The 11320-nt window shown below is 32.5% G+C and overlaps 1 long non-coding RNA gene across 1 annotated transcript in view; it reads right to left on the bottom strand.

Annotated features, from left to right (window-relative positions):
• Nucleotides 1-485: 485 nt before the first annotated feature.
• LOC129923652 (uncharacterized) overlaps nt 486-11320 on the bottom strand; it is a 33663-nt gene continuing 22828 nt past the window's right edge. The window contains exons 3-6 of the long non-coding RNA XR_008775645.1: nt 4842-4880; nt 3629-3905; nt 2495-2632; nt 486-2366 (exon numbers count right to left, since the gene is read on the bottom strand). This is a non-coding gene — a long non-coding RNA (uncharacterized LOC129923652). The remainder of the gene's footprint in view (nt 2367-2494; nt 2633-3628; nt 3906-4841; nt 4881-11320) is intronic.

The raw sequence follows: 11320 nt of genomic DNA, 5'->3' as shown, positions 1-11320 counted from the left end.
GAAATTAAAATGGCCCGCAGGTCGAATTAGGCTGGGCATCACTGTATTAGGACTATTATAAAAAAATGGTCTTTAAACCCTAGACCTATGTTTGGCAGCCAAGCACTTTACCGCTTAGCCACCACACCTCCAAGTGTATTCTATAGAAACTTTTAACTGTTTGCTCATCTTTCATTCTACAACTAAAGCAAGGTAATTATGTATTGTTAGGGACAATGCTGTCTGGAATGAGAGAATATGTTAGCCTGGCGGGGCCTAAGGTCATAATATGTTAGCCTGGCGGGGCCTAAGGTCATAATATGTTAGCCTGGTGGGGCCTAAGGTCATGTCTAGCCTGGGATAACAAGAAGTTACAGTTGCCAGATTGTAACACTACTGGGTGGGTTGTATCTGTGCACCTTTGTGACCAAGGGGTTTGAGTCATCTAAGCAACCAGACAACTAAACTAAACTAGCGAACTAAAAGAAATCTAGAAACATAAAGAAGAAATTCAAAAATGAGACTTTAATTTCAATGACTAAGGCAGCAGTTACAATCTAGTACATAAACATTAGAAGTGGCCATCATGACAGCACTGGGCAGGGCTTGGCCATAGTTTTAAAACAAACTTTAGAAAAAAAAAACTGCTAGTTATTTTGACAGTTGTTCAAATATAAAACAGATTTACACATAGTAAAATTTAAAAAAATAAAAGAAAAATTCTGAAACTTACAGGCAGTCCCAGGTACAGAATAATTAAAACTGACAGAGACCACTGGTCAACAGTACAGGAAACAGCATAGGCTCTATTTTAAGTACTCCACCCTAACCCATATAATAGGCAGAAATACAAGTATACAGCTTAGCACTAGCCTACAGAAGTAAAATTTAAAATACATAAAAGTAGCTTTGGGAGCGCCAGTTCACAATTATAAAAATTTACCTGTTAATAAAGTCTAGGTCTAATGTTTGTTTTGTTGGTTTTACATGTGTTCCATCAGAAAGAGAGATAACATCTTAGCCGTAACCTCCAACAGGACACTAAGTGTTAACACCAGAGACTATGGAGATGACAAAGTGGATACCCCATGATCACCAATAGATAATACAAAGTGAATTAGTATTTGAAAATTTTAAACACACTAAGGGGATAAACTCATTGCTTTAGTGAAGACTGACAATACCAAGTAGTAAATATTATTATACTCTTTATTTATAGCAAAATATGTAGGTCCTAGCTGGGGAATACTGCATACTTCTCACTAATCTTCGGACTTGAAGATAAGCCTTATTATTATTATTTATGAAAAATTTCTCCTCTAAGAAATCAGACAAAAACTCAAAACTGTATTCATGGTAACAGCAAAACATTTATATTATAACAGCATAGAATATGTTAACAGTTTTATTTGAAATATAATAATATAACAATATTATAATAGAGCTAAATAATGTCAAGTCGCTATTTATACTGTAAAAAAGCATAGAACAAATTGTGCAGGGATGTGACACAAAAAATTATATGATAGCACACTAAAGCAGGGGAGATAACAAATTGAATTAAAAGCATAATCTAGCAAGGCTTTGGCGTTGTGACTGTACAGAGTATTGAATGTTAACTGAAGACACGTATAGTTGTTACAACATTTTCCGGTGGAAGTGACGTTCTGCTTTAGAATTCATGAATAATTAAAGATATACAAGTTTGCTTAATACTGGTACAATAATAATAACGATAATATACCAAAGCACCTTCCTCCTTCAAAATACAAAAACATGTAACTGAAACAACAAGAAGATTGAGGGAAAAAAAAGGAATATTTAAAAAAAAAATGAACAAATGACTGGACTGATTGTCAAGATATACCTAAATATAGAACAAGATTTATACAAGTCAATTATGGTGATTCCACCTAAATAGTTCTCACAAAGTACATCACTTGAGTACTTGTACCTGTTCATTGTTCTATACATTGTATCTGTTAGGTTTTCCGACCTTGCGACCACTTCCGGTAATGTAACCATGTTGTGAGGTTGGGTTACAGGGTTCAGGATGTATAACTGTGGGTGTAGAAGTATTTGTCGCCACTCTAGTAGGTGAGCATGGTTACTCAACCTGAGGTTAGGAGTATTCTTCATTGTTTCCTACTGAGTCCCATATTGCAGCTTGGTCACTAAAATTGTCTTGAGAAGGTCTGGTTTTGAAGTAGCATTAGGGAAATGTTAATTTCTTTCAGACGCAGTAGGAATGTAAAAACATCAATGCCAATTAGTTCCCTTAGAGCACAAGGAAGTCTCTAAATGATGGTAGAAAAGGAAAATCTCTAATAGATCCGGTGTGTCTGTGTCTTTGCCTCTAGGAATTGTTTTACTTCTCAAGATGTTCACTGTCAATACAAGAGAACAAAATTTGATAAAAACATTTTTATAGTCAGTGAAACACAAAACTTGGCAAAGCTTTACTCAGGGGTTTAGTATAAAGAAAATATAAAGAGATATACACAGCATTGCTTACCATTGTATTCCATACATCTCTTGACCCATTTTTTTGGTTTACATTTCATCTTCATGTTGGTCTACATCTTCATGTTGGTCTACATCTTCATCATGTTGGTCTACATTTTCATGTTGTCTACCTTTTCATCATGTTGGTCTAAATAAGAAAAAAAAATTAATAAGAAAAACTTTTGCCTTGAAAAGGAAAAAAAAAATTCTTTTGTTGCTTTTCTTTTCATGTTAAACAAAACTATTATGATGATGCAGGTTTCACTTTATGTTTTAACTTAGTATTTTATGAATAAACTTTTAAGAAAAAAAAATACTTCCAAAACATCTAATACAGCAGCAAAGAATAACAAACAAAGTTTTAAAAATTTTAAGGTTAATTAAGTCATTTAAGTCTAAGGAACTTGTTGGAGATTTTCAATTATGCCAGAAAACAATAAATAACTAGCTATGTAGTGTATCTGGTGTACAGAATACAGAAAGCTTTAATATTTAGAGTGAAAATTATGCTATTAAGTTTGTGCATTTCTAGCAAAATGAAATCACAACTAAGTTCTTTTGCTTGCAGTACAAACTCATTGGTTTTGTTGAGTTGGCAACAGCAGTCTTTCCTTCAAAATCTCCAGGTTTATTCTTTTTTTTTGTATATATATTTTTATTTCACTTTATATTGTTTCAGCAAATCTCTTTATTGTTTGCTTTTCTTTTTCTATCCTTATCTATTGTATTTCTTTTAGAATGTACTTAAAAATCAAAAAGTAAGCTAAGAGCAGATTACTAAGTTTAAAATTCCCACCAGATAAGATCCAAACAAATGAAAATTTAGTTTGATTATGATTACCCGGAGGATTACCACTATAGCAACGACAATATAGATACAAACAGGAACAACATTCACACACAAAACATACAAAGACACAGTCATACACAACCACTGGTTAATAAACTAAACCTCTTTGTGATGTGACTAATGACCATGAAACACACTGACAGAAAGTGGAGTAAAAGAGTTATAAAATCTTTCTGTTCTAACCTTAATGAAGAGGAAGCGACCACTTTATCCAGATCTGATGTAACTGGTTTAGTGGCTGCAGATTGTCCTCAAGAATGCATAAATGAGATCAGATGTTTCAACATTACTTACATGTACATTGCACTTGATATTCTTGTCGAATGTTTGACATGTTTTGAATGTTTCTTGAGAGCTGAAGAGAATCTACTTCCTTGACCAAATGTTCAGCAGAATAAATGTCATCAGGCAAGATATGAGCATCAAGATGACCATACACAGTCCAGTGCACATATCACATGACCAGGCAGCCATCCTTTCTTATGAGAAGACAAAGTCTTAGTGTAATGACCTCTCTTGCTTGAATTTTTTCTTGTAACTTGGTGCACAAAATAATTGAGAACTGAAATTACTTCAACAAAAAATTATGAAAATCTAGGAGAGAAAAAATTCTAAGTAGAGGAAAAGTGACAATTATAATACACATTTTGTTAATGTTTTATTTCTTTGATTTTATGCACATCTGCACAATTTAGGTCATGTCGTGCCTGCAGTCCCTTAAGGACTACTCTCTCTCTCTCTCTACATAACAGGGGCTAAATTCTATACAGTTAAATCATTAAAATCAAGGTCTATTCACAGTTAAAATAGTAAGGGTAGTAAAAATTTAATAATTTGGTAAAAATCTAATGTAAATAGTACATGAATAAGATGATAATTCCCCTCTCCCTTTTCGAGTTAGTTGTTAGTAACACCAGGTTAGTAGCCACAAAATCATGTAGAAATAGACATGGCTTTATTTAATTTAGTCTGACTGTTGTTGACTTGTAGCACCAAACTGCTGGTAGGCAACTAAACTGTTGAAGGCATAATATATCTTAGCTAATAAGAACTTGAACAACTTCCTTGTGAATGAAACTAAATATAACATTTATAATACTTGTGATCACATGAAATAAATGTAGTAGACTTAAGTAATAAAATTTCTTACAATCTAACTCACTACAATAACACAACCTTTCAGTCTTACATTCTGGAGTCGTCTCCCCTAACTAAGACCCAGTGACGACAATGCCACTTTTGCATCATTCACATCCAATCGCTTACCTCTTACCACAGTCACCATAAAAACACACACACTCCATAACACTTCTGCTTGTCCAACATTCTTTCACTGAATCAAGCCCCAAGCATCCTACTTGTCCATATGTTAGACTTTGCAATGACCATGTTTTTAATCATACTAGTTACATTTAGCAGACACTCTGGCACATATTGGAAATAATAGTGCAAATATTATGACTAATCAAGCTTTAAAAAACTCTAAATTAGATTCTTATTTCTGTACCTTGATATCTGTCAACAAAAACAACTGATACATTTGAACCTAAGGAAGAACAAAAAGAATCTGAAATATAAAGTTGTGTAACGAAAACTTGAAAGAGTTCAAGGTAACAAAACTTAATATATAGATATAAATTGCAGATATAGGCAAGAACCTAAAAAATTGGAATTTTATTTTGTAGCTTGATATCTGTTAACAAAAAATTAAACTTCAGTAAAAAGAAGTGTGATTAAACATTTCAAATATATAAATTCATATGTTTCTAATGAAACTGAAAAAAAAAAAAAGTGGTTCTGGGAGTAATAAGCAGGACTACACATTTGTAAAAACACTGCAGATTATATATAATATATAATAACCATAATCATATATATTTATTTATAATGGTAATCAAAACTAACATAATATAATATAATATATATATATAGAGAGAGAGTTGAATGAATACTTGATGTGCCCCAACAGTTAATAGGACACTTGAGGTGCCACATAAGTTAAAAGGACAAGCAGTTGTTAGGACACTTGTGGTGCCCCAACAACTGATAGGACAAACATGAGGTGAACAACAGTTGGTATGATGGATGAGGTGCCCAACAATTGATAGGAAACTTAGAGTGCCCCAACATTAAGACCATTGAGTTGTTAGGATGAATGAGATGCCCCATGATAGGATACTTTAGGTACCCCAACAGTTAATAGGAGACTTGTGGTTAACTAACAGTTGGTAGGAAAAAAGAGGTGCCTTACCAACTGATAGGATACTTGAAGTGCCCTACCAAACAATAGGACAAGAGGTGCCCTACCAATTGATAGGACACTAGAGGTGCTCTACCAATTGTTAGGATACTTAAGGTGCCCTACCAATTGATAGGATATTGAGGTGCCCCATCAGTTATAAGGACATTTGAGATGCCTAAAAAGTGTTGAAACACTTGTGGTGCCCCAACACCTGATTGGACAAACTTGAGGTGGACAACAGTTGGTATGATCGATGAGGTGCCTAACAATTGATAGGACACTTGGAGTGCCCAAACAATTGATAGAACACTTGGAGTGCCCAAAAATAAGATTATTGAAGTGCCCAACAGTTGTTAGGATAAATGAGATGCCCCAACAAATGAAAGGACATTTGAAGTGCTTCAACAATAGATACGATACCTAAGGTGCCTCAACAGTTAAAAGGATATTTGAGGTGCCCAAACAGTTGTTAGGACACTTGTGGTGCCCCAATAGCTGACAGGACACACTTGAGGTGCCCAGCAGTTGGTATGAGGGATGAAGTATTCCAACAATTGATGACCATATAGGTGCCCAACAGTTGGAAGGTATTGATATTTTTTGTTTTTGGCACATCAGCACAATTAAGGCTATGTCATGCCCATAATCTCTCAAGGGTTATTCCCCCTTCATAGCTCAAGAGCTAAGTTTTATACAGTTGGGTCATTAAAAACAAGATTCATTCACAGCTCAGATGGTGAAAATAGTAAACATTTACATAAATTAATAAAAATCTATTTTTAATATTATATATTCACAATTGCTTTGCCCTATCACAAATCAAACACTCGTAGACAGTTAAAGGATGAAAAAGGTGCCCCAAAAATCGACCAGACACTTCAGGTGCACCAACAATTAATTAGTAAATAGTATATTGAAGTTGGACAGTGTAAATTTTGACACAGGCAGACAATATTTTTATGCCAATGTATATTATATATCTCATCAAGTAATAGTAATTTTGAGCAGTACAAGTATATATATTGCATTGAAGTTGAACAGTAATTGTAAATTTTGACACCATAGACAGTAAATTTGTGTATATTTTATATCTCATTAGTAAATAGTATGTAAACACTCGTAGACAGTTGAAGGATGAAAAAGGTGCCCCAAAAATCGACCAGACACTTCAGGTGCACCAACAATTAATTAGTAAATAGTATATTGAAGTTGGACAGTGTAAATTTTGACACAGGCAGACAATATTTTTATGCCAATGTATATTATATATCTCATCAAGTAATAGTCAGTAATTTTGTGCAGTACAAGTATATATATTGCATTGAAGTTGAACTGTAATTGTAAATTTTGACACCATAGACAGTAAATTTGTGTATATTATATATCTCATTAGTAAATAGTATGTAAACACTCGTAGACAGTTGAAGGATGAAAAAAGGTGCCCCAAAAATCGACCAGACACTTCAGGTGCACCAACAATTAATTAGTAAATAGTATATTGAAGTTAGACAGTGTAAATTTTGACACAGGCAGACAATATTTTTATGCCAATGTATATTATATATCTCATCAAGTAATAGTCAGTAATTTTGTGCAGTACAAGTATATATATTGCATTGAAGTTGAACTGTAATTGTAAATTTTGACACAGGCAGACAGTAAATTTGTGTATATTATATATCTCATTAGTAAATAGTATGTAAACACTCGTAGACAGTTGAAGGATGAAAAAGGTGCCCCAAAAATCGACCAGACACTTCAGGTGCACCAACAATTAATTAGTAAATAGTATATTGAAGTTGGACAGTGTAAATTTTGACACAGGCAGACAATATTTTTATGCCAATGTATATTATATATCTCATCAAGTAATAGTCAGTAATTTTGTGCAGTACAAGTATATATATTGCATTGAAGTTGAACTGTAATTGTAAATTTTGACACAGGCAGACAGTAAATTTGTGTATATTATATATCTCATTAGTAAATAGTATGTAAACACTCGTAGACAGTTGAAGGATGAAAAAGGTGCCCCAAAAATCGACCAGACACTTCAGGTGCACCAACAATTAATTAGTAAATAGTATATTGAAGTTGGACAGTGTAAATTTTGACACAGGCAGACAATATTTTTATGCCAATGTATATTATATATCTCATCAAGTAATAGTCAGTAATTTTGTGCAGTACAAGTATATATATTGCATTGAAGTTGAACTGTAATTGTAAATTTTGACACAGGCAGACACTAAATTTGTGTATATTATATATCTCATTAGTAAATAGTATGTAAACACTCGTAGACAGTTGAAGGATGAAAAAGGTGCCCCAAAAATCGACCAGACACTTCAGGTGCACCAACAATTAATTAGTAAATAGTATATTGAAGTTGGACAGTGTAAATTTTGACACAGGCAGACAATATTTTTATGCCAATGTATATTATATATCTCATCAAGTAATAGTCAGTAATTTTGTGCAGTACAAGTATATATATTGCATTGAAGTTGAACTGTAATTGTAAATTTTGACACAGGCAGACAGTAAATTTGTGTATATTATATATCTCATTAGTAAATAGTATGTAAACACTCGTAGACAGTTGAAGGATGAAAAAGGTGCCCCAAAAATCGACCAGACACTTCAGGTGCACCAACAATTAATTAGTAAATAGTATATTGAAGTTGGACAGTGTAAATTTTGACACAGGCAGACAATATTTTTATGCCAATGTATATTATATATCTCATCAAGTAATAGTCAGTAATTTTGTGCAGTACAAGTATATATATTGCATTGAAGTTGAACTGTAATTGTAAATTTTGACACAGGCAGACAGTAAATTTGTGTATATTATATATCTCATTAGTAAATAGTATGTAAACACTCGTAGACAGTTGAAGGATGAAAAAGGTGCCCCAAAAATCGACCAGACACTTCAGGTGCACCAACAATTAATTAGTAAATAGTATATTGAAGTTGGACAGTGTAAATTTTGACACAGGCAGACAATATTTTTATGCCAATGTATATTATATATCTCATCAAGTAATAGTCAGTAATTTTGTGCAGTACAAGTATATATATTGCATTGAAGTTGAACTGTAATTGTAAATTTTGACACAGGCAGACAGTAAATTTGTGTATATTATATATCTCATTAGTAAATAGTATGTAAACACTCGTAGACAGTTGAAGGATGAAAAAGGTGCCCCAAAAATCGACCAGACACTTCAGGTGCACCAACAATTAATTAGTAAATAGTATATTGAAGTTGGACAGTGTAAATTTTGACACAGGCAGACAATATTTTTATGCCAATGTATATTATATATCTCATCAAGTAATAGTCAGTAATTTTGTGCAGTACAAGTATATATATTGCATTGAAGTTGAACTGTAATTGTAAATTTTGACACAGGCAGACAGTAAATTTGTGTATATTATATATCTCATTAGTAAATAGTATGTAAACACTCGTAGACAGTTGAAGGATGAAAAAGGTGCCCCAAAAATCGACCAGACACTTCAGGTGCACCAACAATTAATTAGTAAATAGTATATTGAAGTTGGACAGTGTAAATTTTGACACAGGCAGACAATATTTTTATGCCAATGTATATTATATATCTCATCAAGTAATAGTCAGTAATTTTGTGCAGTACAAGTATATATATTGCATTGAAGTTGAACTGTAATTGTAAATTTTGACACCATAGACAGTAAATTTGTGTATATTATATATCTCATTAGTAAATAGTATGTAAACACTCGTAGACAGTTGAAGGATGAAAAAGGTGCCCCAAAAATCGACCAGACACTTCAGGTGCACCAACAATTAATTAGTAAATAGTATATTGAAGTTGGACAGTGTAAATTTTGACACAGGCAGACAATATTTTTATGCCAATGTATATTATATATCTCATCAATTAATAGTCAGTAATTTTGTGCAGTACAAGTATATATATTGCATTGAAGTTGATTTGTAATTGTAAATTTTGACACCATAGACAGTAAATTTGTGTATATTATATATCTCATTAGTAAATAGTATGTAAACACTCGTAGACAGTTGAAGGATGAAAAAGGTGCCCCAAAAATCAACCAGACACTTCAGGTGCACCAACAATTAATTAGTAAATAGTATATTGAAGTTGGACAGTGTAAATTTTGACACAGGCAGACAATATTTTTATGCCAATGTATATTATATATCTCATTAAGTAATTGTCAGTAATTTTGTGCAGTACAAGTATATATATTGCATTGAAGTTGAACTGTAATTGTAAATTTTGACACAGGCAGACAGTAAATTTGTGTATATTATATATCTCATTAGTAAATAGTATGTAAACACTCGTAGACAGTCGAAAGATGAAAAAGGTGCCCCAAAAATCGACCAGACACTTCAGGTGCACCAACAATTAATTAGTAAATAGTATATTGAAGTTGGACAGTGTAAATTTTGACACAGGCAGACAATATTTTTATGCCAATGTATATTATATATCTCATTAAGTAATTGTCAGTAATTTTGTGCAGTACAAGTATATATATTGCATTGAAGTTGATTTGTAATTGTAAATTTTGACACCATAGACAGTAAATTTGTGTATATTATATATCTCATTAGTAAATAGTATGTAAACACTCGTAGACAGTTGAAGGATGAAAAAGGTGCCCCAAAAATCGACCAGACACTTCAGGTGCACCAACAATTAATTAGTAAATAGTATATTGAAGTTGGACAGTGTAAATTTTGACACAGGCAGACAATATTTTTATGCCAATGTATATTATATATCTCATCAAGTAATAGTCAGTAATTTTGTGCAGTACAAGTATATATATTGCATTGAAGTTGAACTGTAATTGTAAATTTTGACACCATAGACAGTAAATTTGTGTATATTATATATCTCATTAGTAAATAGTATGTAAACACTCGTAGACAGTTGAAGGATGAAAAAGGTGCCCCAAAAATCGACCAGACACTTCAGGTGCACCAACAATTAATTAGTAAATAGTATATTGAAGTTGGACAGTGTAAATTTTGACACAGGCAGACAATATTTTTATGCCAATGTATATTATATATCTCATCAAGTAATAGTCAGTAATTTTGTGCAGTACAAGTATATATATTGCATTGAAGTTGAACTGTAATTGTAAATTTTGACACCATAGACAGTAAATTTGTGTATATTATATATCTCATTAGTAAATAGTATGTAAACACTCGTAGACAGTTGAAGGATGAAAAAGGTGCCCCAAAAATCGACCAGACACTTCAGGTGCACCAACAATTAATTAGTAAATAGTATATTGAAGTTGGACAGTGTAAATTTTGACACAGGCAGACAATATTTTTATGCCAATGTATATTATATATCTCATCAAGTAATAGTCAGTAATTTTGTGCAGTACAAGTATATATATTGCATTGAAGTTGAACTGTAATTGTAAATTTTGACACAGGCAGACAGTAAATTTGTGTATATTATATATCTCATTAGTAAATAGTATGTAAACACTCGTAGACAGTTGAAGGATGAAAAAGGTGCCCCGAAAATCGACCAGACACTTCAGGTGCACCAACAATTAATTAGTAAATAGTATATTGAAGTTGAACAGTGTAAATTTTGACACAGGCAGACAATATTTTTATGCCAATGTATATTATATATCTCATCAAGTAATAGTCAGTAATTTTGTGCAGTACAAGTATATATATTGCATTG

Source organism: Biomphalaria glabrata, chromosome 17, assembly GCF_947242115.1.
Source record: "Biomphalaria glabrata chromosome 17, xgBioGlab47.1, whole genome shotgun sequence".
NCBI lineage: Eukaryota > Metazoa > Mollusca > Gastropoda > Planorbidae > Biomphalaria > Biomphalaria glabrata.
Note: the sequence above shows the minus strand (reverse complement) of the source record. Positions and strands in the feature narration are given on the sequence as shown.